Below are 23,094 nucleotides of genomic sequence, written 5' to 3' on the forward strand. Positions count from 1 at the left end.
GGAGTCCTTGCCCCCATCTAGCCCTCAACAGCCCAACACTTCCCCGCCCCCATTCTAGAGGTGCTTTCTTGAAAATTTCCAAGGTCTATCTCTCCTGTCTGGGACCAGGCAGGGTGCCCAGAGCCCAGGCAGGGACCCACGTGTTTCTTCTCTCTCTGGGGCGCTCCTTGATGCTCCGCCCGTGAAACTGGGCAGCCAGGATGGCGACAACATGCTGAGTGCAGTGACCCTCACTCCCATAGGACAGAAGGAAGAGATAAGGGCTCTCCTCTCTGGTAAAGGACAAAGCGTCCTGTGCACCCACTGCCTCCAGCAGTCAGGATAGTCACCCACCTCTTTACAAGCTCTGTGCCACATGCCAGGCAGTCCTGGGGTGGTCGCTGCCCAGCCAGTCTAACAGGCTCTCCCAACAGCGTGCCTTCCCAAGGTGATCTTCAAGAGAAACAGAAAACATTCCTCGTGGGCACTGGATCGCTCTTCTCGCAGCACCCATGGGGTGCAGCAAAGAAGGAGGGCTGTGGTCAACACCGAGAGACCACATTCTAGGAAGGCAGAAATAACAACCAAAGGTTCAAGGGCAGTCGTGATTAGATCTGTTTATGTGTACAATTCTGACTGGTAAATTTCACATGATCAGAAAATAAAACGTTATTCACGTTTTCCTGCCCGCTCTTATGTCCTGCGACTGTGGTCATTCTCAGAGAAGCATGGTAACAAGCTTTGAGAGTCACTGTTAATCGGCATTCATGGGTGACTCCATGGATGATGTGAAGAGCATTAAATAAATGGTATTAGGGAACTGCAGAAGCAAAAATGATCTTTATGGTTTCAATACAAACAGGTTCTGAAGAACCATGACACTATGAGTAATAACAGCATTGCTACTTTTTAGGTATGAAATTAGCTTGGAATGGAGCATTTTACAATAAAAAATGCAAAGTGATGGTTTCTGGGCTTGAACAGGAATTAATGATACCTGTACACTAAGGAGAATCTCCATGAGCCCTGACGGAACAGTAAGCAAATATGTAAGTGCCTCTTCCCTACCCATTATTCTAAATCTTCATTGATAAACCACTATATCTCACGTGGGCTCATGAATTTTCTAATCAAATTGTTTATATAGTCAGGAGCCCCATAAAAATATTTGTCCCAGGTTCTGCACACTCTAGGGACACCCTGTATATCCAATTGCTCACTCTGGAATGACTAGTTAAATGCCATGGAATATAATGTAATATATAGTATAATATAACATAATATAATATAATATAATATAAATTGTAGAATTTCTGAAGCTTCATCACCCAAGTTATTATGTAGCTTACTATATAAATACAGTAAAAATATATATATATTCTTTTAAAAACATATATATATATATATATATATCTGTATATATATTCATGAGACAATTTGTCCTATGAGAAACAAATTTGTCCCAATATGGGTTATGCAGGGCCCAACCACAGAATTCTTAATGGTATAGTGCTGATATTTGATAGATCCACAAATTCTAATTCCCAGTGACTATACAGTCATCAAAACTTCTTGGTGGCCTCCGTCGTCTTCCCTCAATACCAGCTTCAACTGCCCATTCTCACTCTCTTCAAGTCACAATATCCCCTCTTTCTTACGTTATCCCTTCCCCATACCTCTATGCCATCCTTTTCCTGAGCTCCCATTTTCCTATCTTATTCAAATCCTATACTATTCCAGGGCCTGGCTCAAGTTCATCCTTTTTCTGTAAAACCTTGAATTGAGAAGTTGCAGTACCCCTGAAGAGTCTAGAAATGGTGATACTGGTTCTACCAGGTCTTGGCAGATGAACCACAAAAGTGTGGCAATTCATGTTTTGTCTTAGGATTTTCTTGAACTGTGTATGTTCTGTTATCTTTTGTATTGCTCTTAGCAAGGCACAAAGTTGATTGTCAGTATGTATCTATTGATCTGTAGATGAATGGATTGCCTGGAATTCCAGACGGGCCTTTGACCCAAGAGGTGATTGGATCAACTACAATTATCTTCAGAGTGGAGTGAAAGGCTGGGGGATAAAGTGTTATATGTGTGTGTGAGAGTGAGAAGGGGGAGAGAGAGAAACACATGTGACCACTGGATAATACTATATGCCATTTATTGGTTTGTGTGAAGAGATTCCATTAATAGTTACACAGTGAAATATGACCTAAAAACAAACACACAGGACTTCTCTGGTGGTGCAGTGGTTGAGAATCTGCCTGCTAATGCAGGGGACACGGGTTCGAGCCCTGGTCTGGGAAGATCCCACATGCCACGGAGCAACTAGGCCAGTGAGCCACAACTACTGAGACTGCGCATCTGGAGCCTATGCTCTGCAACGAGAGAGGCCGCGATAGTGAGAGGCCCACGCACCGCGATGAAGAGTGGCCCCCACTTGCCACAACTAGAGAAAACCCTCGCACAGAAAAGAAGACCCAACACAGCAAAAATAAATAAATAAATAAATAAAAGCCAAGCATTTGAAGCCCTTTAAAAACAACAACAACAACAACAAACACACAAACCAAAAAACCCTCATCAGTGGATTTTTTACAACCTTTCTTTTGCAATCAGAGAATAAAACAACAACGTAGTTTCAGCTGATGTCAGTGGAAACTAGTCCCTAATTTTTTTAATCTTAAGGTTAATTTCCATAAGTTCAATTTGACAATACTCTAGGGGTTTGATTTTCTGATGAGCACCAACTTTCCTGGGAAAGGAATTTACTGTAGAGTCTCTGGATTATTTCTCACTTGACTGAAAATTCTTTGAGAGCACAGCCACATTACCTTACTTGCTTGTAAGTCTTTTAAAATAGACTTTATTTTTTAAAACAGTTTTAGATTTACAGAAAAGTTGAGAAGATAGTACAGAGCTTTCCTATATACCCAAGCACCGAGTTTCCCCTATTATTAATATCGTACATTAGGATGGTTCATTTGTGACAAATAATGGACCTGTATTCATACATTATTAATAACTGCAGTCTGAAAACTAAAAATTGGCACTTGCCATCTGCCTCTGCAAGGATTAAGTCACTAGCAACTGACCTTCAACACAACCTGAAAGGTCTTTAGGGAGGAGATCAGGACTGAGGCACTCTGTGCTCTGGGAAAAACTGGCAGAACAGACCTTTAGATAGATATTTTCAGGAGAAGATTTTATGAGCCCAAATTCTTGCATCTTCTCATATCTAGAAAAGCACCAAAGTCATTAACAGAGACATCTGCTCCTCATGATTAGCAGGAACTTTCACGAGACTAGCAACAACCTTCTGCCAAAATGTGTGCTGGATTGCATATATCTCCCTTCTCCCAAATCACATATATGTTGACCCACTTCCACCAACCTCTAGGGAGCAGTTCCTCAGAGCTCTCTGAGATGCTGTCTCCCAGGCTATAGTCCTCATTTTGCCCCAAATAAAACTTAACTCACAACTCTCATGTTGTGCATTTTTTTTTCAGTTGATAAGTCTATACCTTATTAGATTTCCTTAAGTTTACCTAATGTCTTTTTTCTCTTCCAGGATCCCATCCAGGACACCATGCTTCATTTGGTCCTCATGGTTCTTTAGGCTGTGACAGTTTCTGTGACAGTTTCTCAGACTGCCTTTGTTTCCATTGACCATGACAGTTTCGAGAAGTTGTGGTCAGGAATTTTGTAGGCTGCCCATCTATTGGAATTTACCTGTTTCTCTCATGATGAGTCTGGGGCTGCGGTTTTTAGGAGAATGATCCCAGAGTTAGCATGCCATTTTCATCACAATACATCAAGAATACATACTGTCAACATGACATCACTGTCAATGTTGACCTAGATCAACTGGCTGAGGAAGTGTTTGTCAGATTTCTTCACAGTGAAATAGGTCTTTTTTCCCACTTTCCTACTGTCCTCTTTGGAAGGAAGTCACTTTAAGACCCACACTTCCCAGGTGGAGTTTATTCTCTACTTCCCTGAGGATGGAGTTTCTGCATAAATTATTTGGAATTCTGCTACACAGGATATGTGTCTCTCTTCCCCCATTTATTAATTAATATCAGTATGGACTTGTGGATATTTAGATATTTATTTTATACCTTAGGTTATAATCCTAGAGTATTTTATTTTGTTGCTTAAAGTGTTCCAACTTTGACCATTGCGAGGTCTTTCACTTGGCTCCTGTATCCTTTTTTACCAAAAGGAAAAAGCCCCCGTTATTTTGCTGTTGTTATTGTTGTTTTGTTTTGTTTTGTTCTGAGCATTTCCTTAATTTCTGGTACATGTCATTCACTTTTGCCCACCTCCAACTCCTAGTACCTCAATTAACTACTTGTTAAATAAACATAACATATATTGAATTATGGTGCAGCTTACTTTGCTGTCATATTTATCTGCAGTTTAATTCATAATACAAAAACAAGAATGTCTCCAGCTGTAGTTTCTCTCTTGTCACTTGCCACCTATTTTTTGGCCAAATATGTTTACATTTCCCTTCCTGAACATTTCTCCTCCATTTCAGTTACTGGCAAGAAGTCTAGAGACATTTCGGCAACATTTTCATGTATTTACTTAAATAATTCTAAGGGCCTTCTGAAATGTCAAGAGTGTCAAAGCAAAACTCCCAAAGCTCAAATGACTCAAGGGCCAAGTTAGAGGTAGGGACACTGATTCCATTCTTCTCACTTTAGGCCTCACTGCCCCATCTCCCATGACCAACATAAAACAAGACATCGAACTGGGAGTTGGAAAAGCAAAGCAAAGGGCCCAGCACCAGTGTGGGTAGATGTACGAAATTTATGTCTTGGATCAACACAAGTCACCACTGCCTTCTCCTCCCATTTCTCCTCCGCCCCCCCTTGTCTTGCTTCAGACAATGAATTTCCAGGGAGTTTTTTGCCTTTTGAGCTCCTCGCTGATCTAATGCAATTGTCCACTGGCAGAAGCGCTGCGAGGTGCAGAATAAAGTAATGAAGCTAATTTGATTTGCACTCTACCCCACACCCTTAAGATCTGCATGTCTTTATTGTATTAGATTCCTAATGAGATTCTCAGTCTGCACTCCAGCAAGGGCCCCGGAGCACAGTGGCTGTGTGACGGGTTCCTCTCAGGAGATTTTTTTCCCCATTTACATCCCATCTTTAATGGATATGGACCTGCCTGCCCTTGAGTCAGAAGGTGACCATATTTCCCTTGCTGAGCTCTCCTGGGCAGGAAGTGGGCAAGTGGTCACTGCTACAGAGAAGAGTGGGCTTTACCTTTTCAATGCCAGGAGGGAAAACATGGTAAAAGGTTAGTACTGGGCTGAACAGCTCATGGCAAGAGCTCCAAGCAAATTTTCAGTCTCAAATCATGTTTCAGAAAGAGATTTGCTCCTGTGTGGGAAGGTCTCGCTCTTCTATGTTACCATCAGCGCTATAAACAGTGACCAACCAAAACAGCATCTCAAAGGGTCTTCCCCAGGGCACAAAATTCCCTGGACCATTTCAGTTGCCCTTGAGGTGGATCTATTGACACCAGATGATTTCCTGGCCGAAGTCTGGCTGGCGAGGGACCATTTGAGTGAGACATAAAAATGAAGTTTATTCAGGAGAACCCTGTCCCTCCTTCTCCACCAGCCATGATGAGCTTTAAACCATTTCATAAATGTCTATTTCTCTAGCCTCTTTTTATATCCACCAGGATTTTTGCAGTGTCATTGACATTACTCTTTTCCTATTCTCCAGATCCAAAACATTTGATTTACCTGTCCCAAATTATAACCTAAGCCAAGAATATAGTGTGATGTAATTTTGCTTTTTTTTTTTTTTTTTAGTCCAAAGGCTGCTTTTGAACTGGCTGGCAACCTTGCTGGAAACTCTGATTTAATTAATAGAGCACACTCAATGATACAGTTTAGTGAATTATTTTAGGAGCCAGGTTTGGGGGACAAACACGGGTAATTCATAATTCACAAGTTAATTGTTCCAACATAAAAGGGTTTTTGTCGGTTTCAGAAAAGTGGGGGAACAAAAATACACTGCAGTGCTACCCAAAGAATCATTTTATAAAAGCAAACATTGTTCAGTTTGTTTTAGGCCTCTCTCATATCCCTGATATCACGGGAGGAAGGAAAAAACAAGGTGATTGACATGACGACTTTTCTTGGGGGAAAAAGGTAGTTTATACCTAATCTAAGGTCTTTAAGAGGAATCTATCAGCTTTGGTTTCGCTCTCAGTGGACAGGTGTCTGTATCATAGAAGCACCATACATAATTCACCACCAGAGAGCCCCAGACTTAGCGAGAAGGCTAAATTACCTGTCACGTCCAGAAAAGGTGTTCCCTTCAGGTCAAGGTTGAAAGCTCTGGTAAAGCCGTATGAGGAAAAGCGCATCAGTCTGTACTTAAATGTCAGCACCGTTTCTCAGCTGTTGGAAAGGCAGGCTGGCTATTTACCCCTGAAATCTGCCTACCTCGGTTGCAGGGCCAATTAACATCTTAATCTGAAATCAGATCGGAGAGAAGGAAGTGAGGTTGCTTATTTTAATGATCAGAAGCCACTTTGTTTACGTCCCATCACTGGATGCGGGGGAACCGTATTCTTTTCACAGAGGGGGTGAGCGAGGGCATCCTGTCGGACGTGTGAGCCTTTACAGCTTACACTGAACACAAAAACATCTCATCATTACCCGGGGATAGAACACCGAGCCTAGTCCCAGGTAGACTCTGACTTCGGAACACAGTTCATGAAAGGCAGGTGCCATCTGTCATTAAGTGGCTGATTGTGCCTCTCTCCTTGAATGACTAGTGAATTGACTCCTTGATTGGCAGGTGATGTGGAGCCGGATGGAGCCTGTATCAGGGAAGGCAGGAGAGCTTGTGTTTCACCTCTGTAGTCGGGGGGGAACCTGTTGGAGGTATCACACGTGGATTTCAATTCAGATTTATCACTTGTATTTCAGGAACTTTGTTTTTGTGACAATATAATACAAACAAAAAAGTAAATGAAACAGACCTATCAGGAAAACTGGGGGCAGGGGGGAGGATGCTTATTTCCTTTAAGAAATATTTTCTAGGTTTAATTCTGAGGGCGGGGAGAGGAGGCTAGTTGTATAGTATTTTTAACTTTTCTGTTGCTTTAAAATTTCTTTATAAAATGAGGCAAATTTGTAGTTTCAATTAAAGAATTGAGTTTTTAAAGTTCATTTCTAATAAGATAAAAATGGTGAATGCTCAAGATTTCTGAGATTTTTTACATAGAAGAATGTTTTGTTATATTAAAACACCTTCATCAAATTAATAAAAATTGAAATTAAGCATCAACTCGGCAATACCTGAGAAATGTATTGTATTTGGTGATACAAAGGTGTTGTGTTTGGTAATGCAGGAAGGAGAAAAATCACAGTCACAAAAATTTCTAAAAGCAAGAAGCAAAATGCAAGGCAACTGAATGTTAAAATTATCAGATGTTACCTGATAAATATTTGATTGATTAATTAATTGAGAACTATTTTCCCCAACTTAGAAGAACCTTTGGTGATTAAATTCAGATGATCTCTTAGCAGAGAAAACTTTCTCAGTAAAAGATAGTGCTTTCAAATTGTGTGGGTGGAAAAAAGTGTCATTTTAATTTGGTAAGTTCAGGAGAGGCAGAAATTAAAATCATTAATTAATTCAACAAAGAGTATTTCCCATGTTTTTCAGATTAATACTGAAAATGTTGACACAGATTAATACTCTCTTCAGAATATTATTTTGTGATGATATACATAAAATTAATGATTTTAAAAACTAGTTTTATAAACATACCTAATTTATAAAAATGAATTAAATATAAAAAGGTCTTGTTAACTACTGGTTCGGAAGTTCGGAAGTAAAAGCTCGTTTTTCTCATTTACATATACCACTTGTGTGAATGTACACTTTATACATAGTTACACAGTAAAAATTTTGTTTATATGCCTATTCCAAGCTCTTGCTACATTTTTACTTCTAAATAATCCTATACCTAAGCAAATGAAAATGATTTTAATTAAAAACTGTCTGAAATCAAACATCATATATATATACATATACATATGTATACATATATATATATACACATATATATGCATATATGCATATATACATATATATATAGATACATATATATATATATATATCACATATAGAAGCTGCAAATTCCTAGGTGACCTCACAGTATAGTCACTGCTGGGTATTTGCAACCCTTTGATGCTGTTAATATGGGATATTTGCATAACAGGGATTATTACACAGGGAATATATCAGGAAGCAGGATATGAAAGGAGAAGAAGCTTCCAATGCTATCATTTCAAGGCTGATTTCTCACTTTCAGGTTAAATGTTTGGAAAAGCTGACTTCATGCTTCTCGTTGAGATTTCTGGGGGGTTGGGGGGAAGTATGTGGAAGCTTAGACCTGTGTTCTGTTTTGCAAGGCTGCCTGCCGTTCCTTTGTTTGGGAAAGTGATTTGAATGGGTCCCATGACTTATCCACATTTATATCTCCTCCTTGGATATCTCCCCTGAACTCCAAACTCATATATCAAGCTATTTACCAGACATCTACTCTTGGAAGTTCACATTTCAAGTGCAACAAATTCAAAAACAAACTCATATTCTGAACTCATAATTTTCTCTTCCAAACCTGTCTGTTCTTCCTACAGACTTCCCCACTATAGTTAACAGCAAATCCATCAATAGTTAACACATAATGTATAACATATAATGTATAGTTAACATCAATCCAACCTTGAGTCATCCTTGATGTCTCTCTTTTTCTCACACTCCACATCCCTTGTGTGGTGAAATTCTATTACCTTTAATTCCAGATGTATCTCGAATCCAATCACTCTTCATCAACTCTACCACTACCACCTCAGTCCAAAGCCACCCTGTCTCTTCATGGATTGTACTCATCTCCTGATTGGTTTCCCTCTTTTGTTCCACCCACCCATCCCCACCCAAACCATACATTCTATTTTCACAAGCAGCCAGACTGATCTCTTTTTTGTGACTGAGTCCCAAGCTCATACTTCTCACTGCACGACAGGCCAATAAATCAAGAGATGAGCTGTTGAGGAACTCAACAGGAATAATGACTTTATTCAGAAAACCAGCAGACTGAGAAGAAGGTGGACTAGTGTCCCAAAGAATCATCCTCCCCTTGTTAGAATTCAGGTTTCTTTTATACTAAAAGGGGAGGGGGTGTGGTTAGCTGTTGCAAACTTCTTGGTGTCAGAATCCTTTGTTCTCACAGCTGTCCAAGTAGGTCTGGTCATGATGTTCTTGTAAACCTTGTAAACAAGACATGTTATTCTCTGTTTTGCAACTTTTTATCTCTATATGAATGGAAGACTGTTGTACCTTTACAGGTCAGAGCCTTGAGAATGGGCTCTCGTGTATATTTTAGGCTAAAGGCAGCATACTATTTTTAAAAATTTTTTTGTCTTTATTGAATTTGTTACAATATTGCTTCTGTTTATTTATGTTTTGGTTTTTTGGCCAGGAGGCATGTGGGATCTTAGCTCCCAACCAAGGATCAAACCTTCACCCCCTGCATTGGAAGGTGAAGTCTTAACCACTGGACCACTGGGAGGCAACATTCTTAACTTGTAGCAAAAACAATAGAATACAAAGATTAAAGTAAAAGAAATAGAGCCAACATGGGGTCAGATTTGTTCTTTCTTATTACATATTTCAGGGTCAGTTAAGATCATAGTGCTCCTCTACTCGAAAACCTCCAATAGTACTCCTCATGCAGAGTAAAGCCAAATCTTTACATTTGTCTAGAATCCTCACTAGCTCCCCCTTACCCCTCTGACCTCATCTCCCACTGCTCTCCCGCCCAGCCCTTCAAGCCAGCCATCCATCTCTCCTTGGATTGCACCAAGCACAACTCTTTCTCGGGACCTTGGGGCCCTTCATTGGTGTTCTCCCACATAGCCACACGGTCATCCTCTCATCTCCTCCAAGACTCTGTTCAAATGTTATCTTCTCAGAGACAGCCTCTTCTTGCTTCCTCTTCTTTGCTTCACTTTTCTCTAAAGCACTCACCATGATCCAATATAAGTTATTTTGCTTACTGTCCTTCCCCACTAGGATACATCCAGGGAGATCCTGGATGAAGGTGTTTTGTCTATTCACTGCTCTGCCTTCAGACCTACCAGTGCCTGCAATACGGTAGCACTCTATAAATCATCGTTGAATGAATAAATCCATTTTCTTAAGCAAGTGTAAAGCTGAGACCTGATGACTTCTGTGGTGTATACTCCTCTGAATAATATTTTGAACATTTCTTTTTTAATGCACATAAAGTCAAATTTCTTCTTTACGGTGTGCAGTTTTATGCATTTGGCAAATGCATACAGTCATGTAACCCCTACCTCAATCAAAATACAGAACAATTCTACCATCCCTCAAAAAAAATCCCTCATGCTTTCTCTTTCTAGTCAAATCCTTTCCTCATCTTTAACCCCTGGCAACCACTGATCTGCTCTTCGTTCTACAGTTTTGCCTTTTCCAGAATGTCATATAAATGCAACTGCACTGCATGTAGCCTTTTTGGTCTGGCTTTTTTTTTAGTTAGCATAATGTATTTGAGCTTCATCCATGTCATTGTGTATATTATTAGTTTGTTCCATTTTATTGTGAATAGTATTCTATTATGTGAATAAACCAGTTTGAATTTTATGTATTTTCATGAGACCATGAATAAAGAGAATATGCTGTTAAGTCCTGTATCACAAAACCAGGTCTCTGGGAGAAGACACATACTTTTGAAGGATTATGGAACTAAACTTAGTTGTTTGTTTTCAAACTAAGTACGGAAAAAGAGCTGAAGAAAATACACCAAAAGTATTAATAGTGATTGTCTTTGATAAATATCTTCTTTTTTCTATTTTTATTTGTCTAATTTTTTTTAATAAAAGGTACATATTTTTATAATAGAAATTTTGGAAAAGATGATTCATTTATATAGATATTAAAATATCTAGTGGTTATGATTTGTAGAAATGAAAACATACTTTGTTTCCTTTTAAGTGGCATCAAATAATCTCAGTTGGCTATACTTTTAATGAGGAATGAGGAATTAGAAAAAATTGGGTTCAGCAAAAAGTTGACTTAACCTAAAGGAGGAAAATGGATGTTAATTTTAAGATTATAATTTACGACTTTTTCAGTAACAATTTTATACCTTGCAATCAAGAAGGCTGCTGCTTCTTTAAGAAGGGAGGGTCTCCAAACAGTTTATGAAGTAATAGATCATATATAAATAGGTTGTTTGCTCTCGGTACAGATGCCATCATTACTAACTAGTTTCAGGATCTCTGAGAGCTAAATAATTCTGTAATGCATCATTGAACATCTAGTTGCTTCATAGCAGATGGTTTCAGGGGTCCATCTGCTCACAGCGATGTTTTCAACAAGCCCCCTTCACCTTCACCAAAAGGTTTGGAAGCATTAGAATATTCATTCTCCACCACAGGTGCATTTCCTTGGCTCCCCTGTATTAAAGAGAGGAGCCACTGTCTCTTTTTTTTCCCCCCAGAAAGGAGATGCTGGTCCGTGTAAGTGTCAGAAGGCTTACTGTGAGTGTCAGGGAAGCAAGTGAAAGAGTATCTTGATTTAAGGAATTTGTAAACTCACCTAAGTTATCATGTGTGTGTGTGTGTGTGTGAAGTGATTGCTTTCCTGAACTGTGTTAAAAATGAATATGAAGCAGTCAACTTTGTTCCATTATTTCTGCCCCATAATAAGTTCGGGAGAAGAATCAGCTTCTTTAGAGTTTTCTGCGGGGGAAGTGCCTTCTTTCTGCCTTTGAGGCCGTGGGGGAGTTCCTCAGGCAAGGTCAGGGTGAACCCAGGAAACACATGACGGAACTACAGCTAAAACCATCTGGATTAGAGCAAACCGAATATAATATCAGAATGCTGAGGAGATTGGGGATATGGGTTATGGGGACGCAGCTAGTTTTATTCCAGAAATCTCAAATGCCCCATTACCTATGTGATCACTGAAATTTGCAGTCAGACTGCTTGAGAAACAGAATGGTGGCATGTGATGAATAAGACGTGTTGCAGCTGCTCCCTAAATATGTAGAATTTTCTTTTCCAAATAGGAAAATAATAAGGAAAGACAAAGTTGCTGATGAGGAAACACAGAACATTAAGTAGAGGACTTTTAAAAGACCACCAGAAACTAAGAGTCAACTTATGCCAATTGGGTCAATGGACACCCCCCGACCCAAATACACAGAACACATGGATTCAACACCGTGAACTACATAAATATCTTTCAGGTATTGAATCATTAGAGAGATGTCACTTTATCAACCATTTGTCAGCAAAGGGGATAGTGAAGAGCTTGTTATTTCAGAGAACTGTGTAAATGCAGAGAAGCATTCAGAGACAAGAGTACTCTGTGTTGTCTGTTCAAGTGGTTGTATTTTAATGTCTCTTTCTAAAAGGGACAAATGGATTCAGCTTAGTATATTAAAGAAAATTGCTGAAGCTCTCCAAGTCATATTTCAGAGAACTGTTTGAAGGCAATTTAATTATCTATCTTCTTTTTTCAAGAATACAAAAATATTAGAAAAAAATAAGAATTTTTGGCTAACTGAAAATGAATGGTACTTGGTCTGTGCAATTGTCATTAGTGGAGGTTCTAGCCTTCTTTTCATCCATGTATTGTTAACATTTATTAAGTACCTACTAGGTGCCCATAATTAGACACGGTTTACAGTAGAGACTCTATTTTCAACCCTTTGGATCTTCCTAGTTTCTAAGCTGAAGCTCTTTTGCTAAATGCTTTGTGTCAAAGGTGAAGTATTTATTACCAGCCCCAAGTCCAGAGGAGTGGACTGCATTAGAAACCAGAGCAAGAGCACATGGCTGATATCAACCTCCATGTCATCATGATTATCCTGTCAAGAATAGCCACCAAAATTGACTTTACCATCACTCCTACTTTTGCCGTGAAAGCAGAAATACTATAGACATGCTTTCTGTGTTGGTGAAAACTTTAGAATTCAGTTAATTTAATCCAATATTCTTTTTCAGACATTCATTGAATACTGAAGCATGGGCAGCTCTAATAGCTTTATATAGCTTTATAAGGAACTCAAATGAAGAGAAGGACCTGTTCCATGCCCTCCAGTGGTTTATAATCTGATTGGGGAAAGAAGGTAGACCTCCCTGAAACTGGAAGAAACAATTGTAGGAAACATAAAGGACTGAGAGAATTCTAGCCAGGGAAAAGAAGAACAAGAGTGGGGTAAATCAGAGAAGCATCCTTTTCTCATGCTGTCATGGACGCTGTCAAACATTTGACATCTCTAGAGAAGAAAGGGGGAGACAAAGAGGCTTGGGTTCACCTTAAGGGATTTTGGATTGATTTTTATAAAATATGGAAGGAGTTGTTGATCTGTGCGTTTGGACAAAGGCACAGCCCTAAGTGAATATACAAAGATAGGAATAAATGGAGTGACATCAGTGAATACTCGGGGGTGGGGAGAGGGATTTAGCTGAGGCTAAAGGGCCATGTTTTAAAGTATCGAGAAAGAAGAGTGGCTTGATATATTGGAAACTGAGGGTGGTTGTCCTTATAACAACCGAACATGGCACAGCTGAACACAGCACAACAGTTTGGTACAATCAAGACTGCCTGAGACCCAGATCTGTCCAGGTAGCAACCAGAGCACCAGAGGCCCTGGTTATAATGAGTGTTTATTACATAGTTTTATAGCTTAAATAAAGAACACTGACCAGTAAGGATCTGACATTACACTTCAGAAAACAAACTTGGTTTTAAAATATATAAACATGACTCCAAGCTTGGAAGGAGGGAAATTACCTATCAGAAAGCATTTTTAAGAAAAGGGCCATCAAAATGAGCAGCGGGTTCTCAGAGCCAGGAGGTCTTTTTATTTTTCAAATCAGAGAATAAATATCTCAGCAAGTGAATTTAATTCATTCAAAAGGTCTGAAGGCAGTAAAACCAGTGATATGATTAGAAGAGGCGTTAATTCCTAAGTGTGGGCTTAGATATGGCCAGGCTTTCATCCAGTGACTTTAAGGGATATTAGGAAATAGTGATTGCAAAAAACTATATTTTAATTAATTTTTAGATTGGTCTCTCAGCCTCCATGGCCTCCCCTTAGTTCCCTGCCCTCTGCATCTTTCCAGAAACCCTAATGCCACCCAGCAAGCACACTTGTATTTTCTCTTTGTTCTCCTGTGCAATAAAGGATTATATCTTGAATCATCTCGAATAAAATAGTCCTGTACTATTGTTAGCATACAGTTTATTTGCATAGTACTCAAAAGATACAACAAAAATGACTTTTTCTTAAGTACTCTGAAATTAATGTGTTTTCCTTATAACATTTGTGTAAAATGACCCAGACATAGGTATCTTCGGGTCAAAGAGAAAAACAAACATGAAAGGCATCATTTCATGTTTGTTTCTCTAACTCTTTTCATTTTAAGTAGAGACAGAAACCATTTAATTAAAGGCCATTGTCTAGAAATCTTAGTGGAAGGCAAGTGTATTCGTTTCCTAAGGCTGCTATAACAAAGAACCCACAAACTGGGTGGCTTAAACATCAGAAATGTATTATCTCACAGTTCCGGAGGCTGAAAGTTTGCGATCAAGATGTGAGCAGGGTTGGTTCCTTCTGTGGGCTTTTGAAGAGGACTCTGTCCACGCCTCTCCCTTAGCTTCTGGTGGCAATCTTTGGCGTTTCCTTAGCTTGTAGAGGCATCACCCTGATCTCTGCCTTCATCTTCACGTGGCATTCTCCATGTGTTTGTCTCTCTGTTCAAATTTCCCCCTTTTTAAGGATACCAGTCACATGGGATTAGGGCCCACCCTAATGACCTCATCTTTTATTTAGGATAGTATTATATAAGTTTACTGTAGAATTAACTGCAAATTAGCCTAAACATTTTTAAATGTATTTTCTTGTAATTCTATAGTATTTTAGGATACCATATATATATATATATATATATATATATATATATATATATATATATATATATATTTATTTATATAAAAGTTTTTGCTACACTTTTATTTTTATTGAAGTATAGTTGTTTTACAATGTTGTGTTAGTTTTAGGTATACAGCAAAGTGATTCAGATGTCTGTGCACATATATACACACACACATATATACATAATCTTCTTTTTTAGATTCTTTTCCATTATAGGTTATTCCAAGATATTGAATATAGTGCCCTGTGCTATTCGGTAGGTCCTTGTTGTTTATCTATTTTATATACAGTAGTGTATATCTGTTGATCCCAAACTCCTAATTTATCCCTCCCTCCTCCAGCCATTTTCCCTTTGGTAACCGTAAGTTTGTTTTCTATGTCATCTTAACTTGACTACATCTGCAATGACCCAATTTCCAAATGAGATCACACTGACAGATACTGAGGATTTCGACTTCAACATATTTGGCGGGAGGGGGGGGACAAAATTCAACCCATAAGAACAAGTTCTGTCTGTCTTACTGCTGCTCTGTACGTGGATCACTATATATCCATATGCAAAGGGAAAGGCAGGTACAAAGTCACATCTGGTGGGACTTCCAGTGCCTGATTCAACAACAAATAGAACGTACGTGTGTTGCTAAACTGGAAAGCAGCCTCCAAAACAATCTTTAAGGAGAGATACAATTGACTACAAAGCAGGCTAATCTTAGTGGTTCAGTAAAAACAAACAGACAAAAGTACTCTTAGGGACTTTTTGGATGTCTGCATAGAGTCTACCTGATCTCATGACCATTTACATCTACAATTATGGTCTAGCACAAAGGTTATTTTTTAAAAGTCTCTGTGTCTTAAGTGGAAAACTTAACGATAATGTCAGGAGTTTTCTACCAACTTTCATCTTTCCAAATACCATGGAGGGGGCTTATCCTCTCTCCTGTTGGCTACATTTGCCCTCCTCTCTGGGTACCGCCCCTATCTTGCATCCCTTGATTACTGAGAGAAAACAATGTGTCAGACATGGGGGGTGTGAACAAGAGTAAGATAAGAGGAAACCTCATGCAGGGGACAGGCAGGTAAATGGATGATTAAGAAGAAGTGGTTGGGTTTTGCATGGACTTGTCGTCTACCTAAAGAATGCCAGGGAATTATGGAATAACAGGGTATTTAGTGGGTACTTCCCATGAACATGGCACCATGCCATGTTCACTCTGAGGTGATAGAGAGAGGAATCATTTATTGCGCTGGGTTCAAGACACGTACATGGACTTGTGAGGCAGAAGTATAATGGGATTTGAAATTAAAAAGCCCTGACTACAAATCCTGATTTCATCACTGAATGATTAAGTCACCATAAGCAAGTTATTCCACGTCTCTGAGTGTCAGTTCATTCTTTATTTGTAAAATGGGTACCATCTTGCTTTCTTCATGCTTGTGAGGGTCATATGGAGTAGTCACCTCGGTGCCTATCTGGGAGCCTGCTACATTGCAGGGACTGGAAAGTGTTTTAGAAAGCTTGACTGGGGAACTGATACAAGTCCATACTGAGAGATACTAAACTAGCAGGAGGAAGTGTCTATTTGAATATACAGTGAGCGATCTTTACTTGTTACAGAATCAGGGGAGGGAAGTCACTAGGGCTTCACTGATAAGTGGTGACCTCACAGGACCTAGATAATGAGCTCATGAGAGAAAATATGGGGAGAGCAGTGCTTATTTATCTATAACATTCAATTAACAAAGATACCTCATGGCACTTATTGGGTTGGCTAACAGATACCGAGTTGGGAAACACTTATAAAAATGAGAAATTTATAGAAACGAGCCCTAGAAAAGGAGGTACAAACTATCACATATAAAATAAGCTATAAGGACATATTGTGCAACACGGGGAACATAGCCAATATTTTATAACTATAAATGGAGCATAAACTTTAAAAATTGTGAATCGCTATACCATACATCTGTAACTTATACAATATTGTACAGCAACTACGCTTCAATTTTTTAAAACTTGTGGTGGTGGTGGTAGTATCAGAGGCAATTTTTATGACATAGTCTGGTGATAACATAAGAAAAAGAAAATCTTGGAATGAAGATAACAGATTTTCACAGTTGCTGCAAACACCTAAGTCATTTCTGTTATAACCACCACTTCATTCTCAAGAACTCATGCAGGCACAGAGTGGGAGGAGCTGATCTTAAAATCAGGCTCAGAGAACTCTTTGTAGATGGTTTTCCTTCTGCTGCATATAAGGAGGCCTAATTATATTTGTTTCTTGATAATTTTGCACTTCTTTGGAATAAACTGACTGCAAATTTGAAGGTTATTAGTGGAAAAAAATGTCCTTTAAATAAAAAACATCTCTGCCAACAAATGGCTGACCTACATTCACAAAATGACTAAATTACAGTGATTAATCTGAGGCAATTTAAACATTTTGTTACAATAGGAAATTGAGCTTCTTCCCATGTTTATTTGGTGGTACTAGTTGCTCATTTTAGCTTTTGGCTAGGTCTCTTCTCTCTAAAATTAACAGCGTTTTGTTGTCTTTGAATAAGAAACGAAAAGGATGCACACAGCTGAATTAAAACGTTTTCTTCATTCAAAACAAAGTTTGATCCAATTGGATATGAAATTCCCAAATTATGAAAGCCGAATGCCTGGCAAACCCACATTGACATCAGGTGGTCATGTTTACCATTTGGAATATTTTATTTGGGTAAGTGGAGTCACTTGTTTTCTATAATTAAGCTTTGGGTCATTCTATAGCTTCTTGCAGAGCCACAGACAAAGGAACCTGCCTCTGGACCCTAAAGTAGTATTTAATCTCAGAAAACCTTCTCCCTTCTCCCTGTTGCCTTTCATTTATATATAGTGAATGTCCAATAGACTCTGACTGATGCCGCTTTCCTTAACATTTCCAGTCTCCCAGTATTAGTGCAGATGGAATCAGAGTCATTTCCTTTTCAGTCTGCAGTGCCCCTGGTGCCAGACCAGCTGGAGAGGGTGACATGGCCGAGGTGCCTGTGAATCTCAATGGCCCTTGGGTCTTTCCTCTAAAAGACACGGCAAGCAAACATGCCAAGTGCTATCCAGAAAAAGGTGCAGTGTCATTGTGGCAGAAAAGCACTCATGGTGTCGCATGTCCACCACCATGGTTTTTGAGATCATGTACAACTTGGAAAAGCACCAGTGGTAAGAACATTTGCCACTCTGAATCACAGGTCCCCGTTTTACAATACTATGGGAGAGGGGCTGATAAAGCTTTTAACTCTTGTCTGCAAATGCGTGCAGACAGAGGTCTAAGTCGGAACCATACAAAATGTAACATCTTAATTATTGTCTAACTAGAGAGTCAGGCAACTTCAGGAACAGGAGAAAGTCACTCTGGGGATGAGTGAGGACAAGCTCTCTTTCTAAAAACTGACAAAAACGAATTGTCTTCTTTATGATAAATACAATCCTTAGCTAGGTGAAGTAAATAGAAATCCTATAATTGATATGATAAAACCAAATGTGCTCTGAAAACCTCTGAATGCGATTGGGCTTCAGAAGGGTTATCTCTATTTTTGTTTGCTTTTATGATTGTTTCTATGAAATTAGGCTATTTTCGTTATGAAAAGTATGAAAAAGAATAGCTATGTTTTAAATATTAATCACATAGCTGTTGTAGTTGTTTAACTATTCTAGGAGCTGTACCAAATCTTGTTTCAAATAAGATAAAAATAGGTGAATTCTGATGTCTCCATCAAATGAAGCAAGCAAATATTTTCATGAATAACACGGTCACTCTCTTATCAAAGAATTGCTCATAAAATTGAAAGATTTTCATCTAAATGGCACCTATTGTACTAAAAGATGGTATGAGTTTCTTTTTGCCTTCCTAGCATATTCACAAATTATTAAAAATGAAACATCATAAATGAATTTAAAATAAAAAATCATATAAATTATAAATTAAAATTTATAGTTTGGAACTATAAATTTTAAAGGGGTAATATTAGCTTTACAAATTTTTTTAATCTCATACAAAAAATTAACAAAAGAGAAATTGAAAAGATAAAAATTGGTCTGTATTTTTAATCATTCAAATTGTTTTTTAAATATAAAATAGTTCCTTTCTTGGATCGCATGATCCCTTCTAGAATTCCTGACTGTACTCACAAGAGAAGCATATTAAATTTTACCCTTACTAACTATAACTAATTGAAATTTTGTATGATTATTTTGTGATAAATTATTATTTTGTGATCACTCAATGTGATATTACAGAACAGAATTACCAACTTCATAAAACAATTTCCTTTTCAACTGGAAACAACATAATTTTGATTTGAATAAAATTTGAAAAATATTTTACAATTAACTTTTATTATTACTGTGCCTTATACTTATTTATACAGAGTAGAATTTCTAAAAAAAGGAGATGATAATCCTAAACTATAGTACTGTTTCAGTTACTTGAAATATTCAGCATGTTAGCTTTAAAAAAGAGTTAAGATTACTGATGGTTTCAAACACTAAAATGATGTAAGTGTTCTTTTTTTCCTTGAATGAATGCATTTTAAAGTTTAGAATCTTTATAGTAGTAAAGAAAGGATTTATTGCCAAGATACAGATGCCGGCAGCCATTGTGGGTGGCGGGGGGATGGGGTGGTGGTGAGGACTGAGGGAGCTCTGTTTTCATTTCCTTTTATTGCTTGTGAAATGCTGTTCACCTTTAGTAGCCATCACTTTAGGTCTTAAATAGTTTGGCCCAATAACATCTGAAACCCCATAACCTCAATTTTGAAATGGTGTGCTTCTCTGGCCTATTTGGGCTGTGACATGATTTCTTCTGCCTTCCAAGTTATGAAAACTACTTTGAGCAGGTCAGAGTCAAGGCAGGATTATTACATAATTGGAAGAAGCATGTTCCATTTTTCAGGAACTAGACGGTATTATCGGGGTGCGCATGTATGCATTTTCCTTCCTCTTCCCCCATTTATACAAGTGCCCTGTTTTCCTTCTGGATAAAGACAAGACTTCTCAGCACCCAGTTCGCCTCCCATTTAATGAAGTTGTTAAAGTAGCAAGACTGACAGGTTAATTATCCTTTATAAAAGGGGGACAAATTGAACTGTGTCTTTCCATCATTTTTTGATATATCAAGAAGCTCAGTGGTGCCCAGATGCGGCTCCGGTGAATAGAACAGCTAATCCACTCGGCAATTCTTCGTTGACCCCGCTCTCCCCACCGGGGCCTCCCTATATTGCAGTTGGTTTTTGTTTCACATTCAACAGATTCCACTTTATTATAAATTCAGAAGGATTTTTTTTTCTTCCTCTCTCCATATGTTGGCTGACAGCTCCCCTGAAATAACTGATGGCTAAATTTAAACTCTGATGAAAATTAACCCAAGTGTTAAATGCAAACAGGAGCTGCTTGGAAGAGAAAAGAGTTATAATGGTAGATGCCAAACAGTGGAAAATGTGTGTAAATTAATCGAGCCTCACTGGTGACAAGCCGTCAGGCAGTTTGATGGCTCTTGCTAGCGCTTTAGTCCCACTGAAGTTGGCCAGAGGGCAGCACGGACAAGTCCTGCTTTTCAAAAAGACCGCGGGAAGCTTGACAGTAACGCTAACTAGATCATCGAAAGTTCATGGTCAAATAAGAGATTTTTTTTTTTTTTTTTTTTCTGCAGAGCTTTGCACTAAACATAGTTTTGCAGACAGGAGAGCCAGAAGTGAGATATCAAATTGCAAGTGCAGCAAAATGATCAAAAGAGGAGAAGGAAACCAGGGAGAAATGATTTAAAAAACCAACTGACAAATCTGCTGCTGATTTCCAAGTTAATATGTAAAAATTGGTTTCTTTAACAATAATAAGCATTTGACATGAAACAGTTTCTGCTTAGAGAGTAATGTTTCGCTTACTTTAGGCGTTTTCACAGAAATTACATCTGTATGTCTCAATTTTTCAGATTAAAATATGTAATTTTACTGAAACTCATTGAAAGGAAAGGGGAATCTAATCAAATAGAACACTGTTTTGTATTATGATGTATCTGTGACACTTATAAAAATCTAAGGAAGAAAGTTCAACTAGTCATTCATTTTCCCCCCTGAATAAGGCAGTATTTTGCTTCTCTAAAAATATAACATTAATAATGTGCTACTTACTACAGCTTAATATTAGCAGGATACAATGGCTAGGTCACCGAATCATGAAGCAGCAAAACTGCTTTCAGCCCAGGCTCAATATCTTAACAGTCAGTGACCTTGAACTGAGTGAACCTCAGTTTGCTCATCTGTAAAATGGGAGCAATGGTCCTAAGATCAAGTGGGATTTGGAAGGTGAAAGCTAACCTTTCACCAAATGAGCCAGAGGACACTTGCATCAACCAAAGGCAACCTTCGGACACCAAAGAAGAATCCTGAGCACAGGAGAATGGAAAGAATGTGAGAGTTAGAGTGAGAAAATTAGTGGCAAGTCTAGGCTCTGTTGCTTATAGGCTGCTTGAACTTGGTCAATAGCAGACAGGGATGTGTAGTCCCTCCCAGATTATTGTGAGAGTTGAGTGTGATAAAAATGCCTTCTTTGTAAACTATAACCTTCCATACAACTATTAGTTCTGTGTTACTGCCCCTGTTTCTAAACCTGCTTATCAAAGGAAGGCAGATCTCAAAGCCCACTTTTCTCACCTCCCAGCTCTCCAAATTCCTTCATTGCGTGTGCTTTTCTTTCCCAGGGCTCAACAGCCTGGGACTAGAGGGAGAGAATTTAGAAGATTGAAGTTTTGAAGGGTCAGCACATCAGAAAGACAATGAAGTGTGGTAAGTACAAAGTCGAGTCCCCACAGCTGCTATGGGACAAAATATATATTTTTTTCTATAACTGAATTCAACTGGGGTCTTGAACTCCCTATTCCGCTTTCATGACAGGAAACTTGATATGATAATTCCAGGTAATCTCAGTCAAACTTGCTCATGTATAGATCATGGTCATTTTTGTATTGAGTATGTGCTACACTTATAGCCAATAATACATACATACAGAAACTATTCAAAAGGGTACATAAAATATTACTTACTGAAGGTTTTACTGTGTACCAGACAACGGACACATCTAACCCTCACAACAATCCTTGGAAGTAAATATTATTAGCACCATTTTATAGATAAGGAAACTGAGACTCAGAGAAGTTAAATAATCCAGTCAAAATCCTAAATGGTGGGCTTCCCTGGTGGCGCAGTGGTTGTGAGTCCGCCTGCCGATGCAGGGGACACGGGTTCGTGCCCTGGTCCAGGAGGATTCCACATGCCATGGAGCGGCTGGGCCCATGAGCCATGGCCGCTGAGCCTGCGTGTCCGGAGCCTGTGCTCCGCAGTGGGAGAGGCCACAACAGTGAGAGGCCCGCGTACCACAAAAAAAGAAAAAAAAAAATCCTAAATGGTAAAACTCATATGCAAACTCAGATAGGCATGATCCTAAAGCCTTTAACTGCTTTTAGTTAATTGAAAAAAAAAAAAAAAAAGCCTAAATCTCATGTGGCAAAGCCAGCATTGTGTTTCCGTGACAGTCATCTGTGTGTATACATGTATCTATTTAGCTATCTCCCTACATATACATGTAAATGAATGTGTTTGTGTTATATGTGTGTGTGTGTATTTAGGAGCTGATAATGTCTCCAAACCTACCCTGCTGTGTCTCCTTAGAAAATTCCTGTCAATCTTATATCAATATATGCTCCTCAAACACTCCAATTCCATTGGCTTTCACCCTGTGAATATTTAATCTGATCTATTTGCTTCTTCATATATTGACTCACCATTCCAGTTTCGAGGCTTGTCCTAAGGCTCTTGTCCTGCTGTATGTATGTCCTATCCTTTTACTCTCAATAGCATCTCAGGACAACAAACTGTAGCCATTGAAGTTTCCTTTCATATGTATAAGTCTACGCGGGTATCTGATGTCCCCGGGTACCTCCATGAGGATCATGCGTAGTGCATTGTGGGTGGTGCCCAGCAGGTCACAGTGTGTGAGCGCATAATCTGGCTCAGAGCTCCACCCCCATGACCCCACTCCCCCCCCTGGGGTCATGTGACTGCCTACATCCA

The sequence above is a fragment of the Hyperoodon ampullatus genome (assembly GCF_949752795.1).
Source record: "Hyperoodon ampullatus genome assembly, chromosome: 2".
Lineage (NCBI taxonomy): Eukaryota > Metazoa > Chordata > Mammalia > Artiodactyla > Ziphiidae > Hyperoodon > Hyperoodon ampullatus.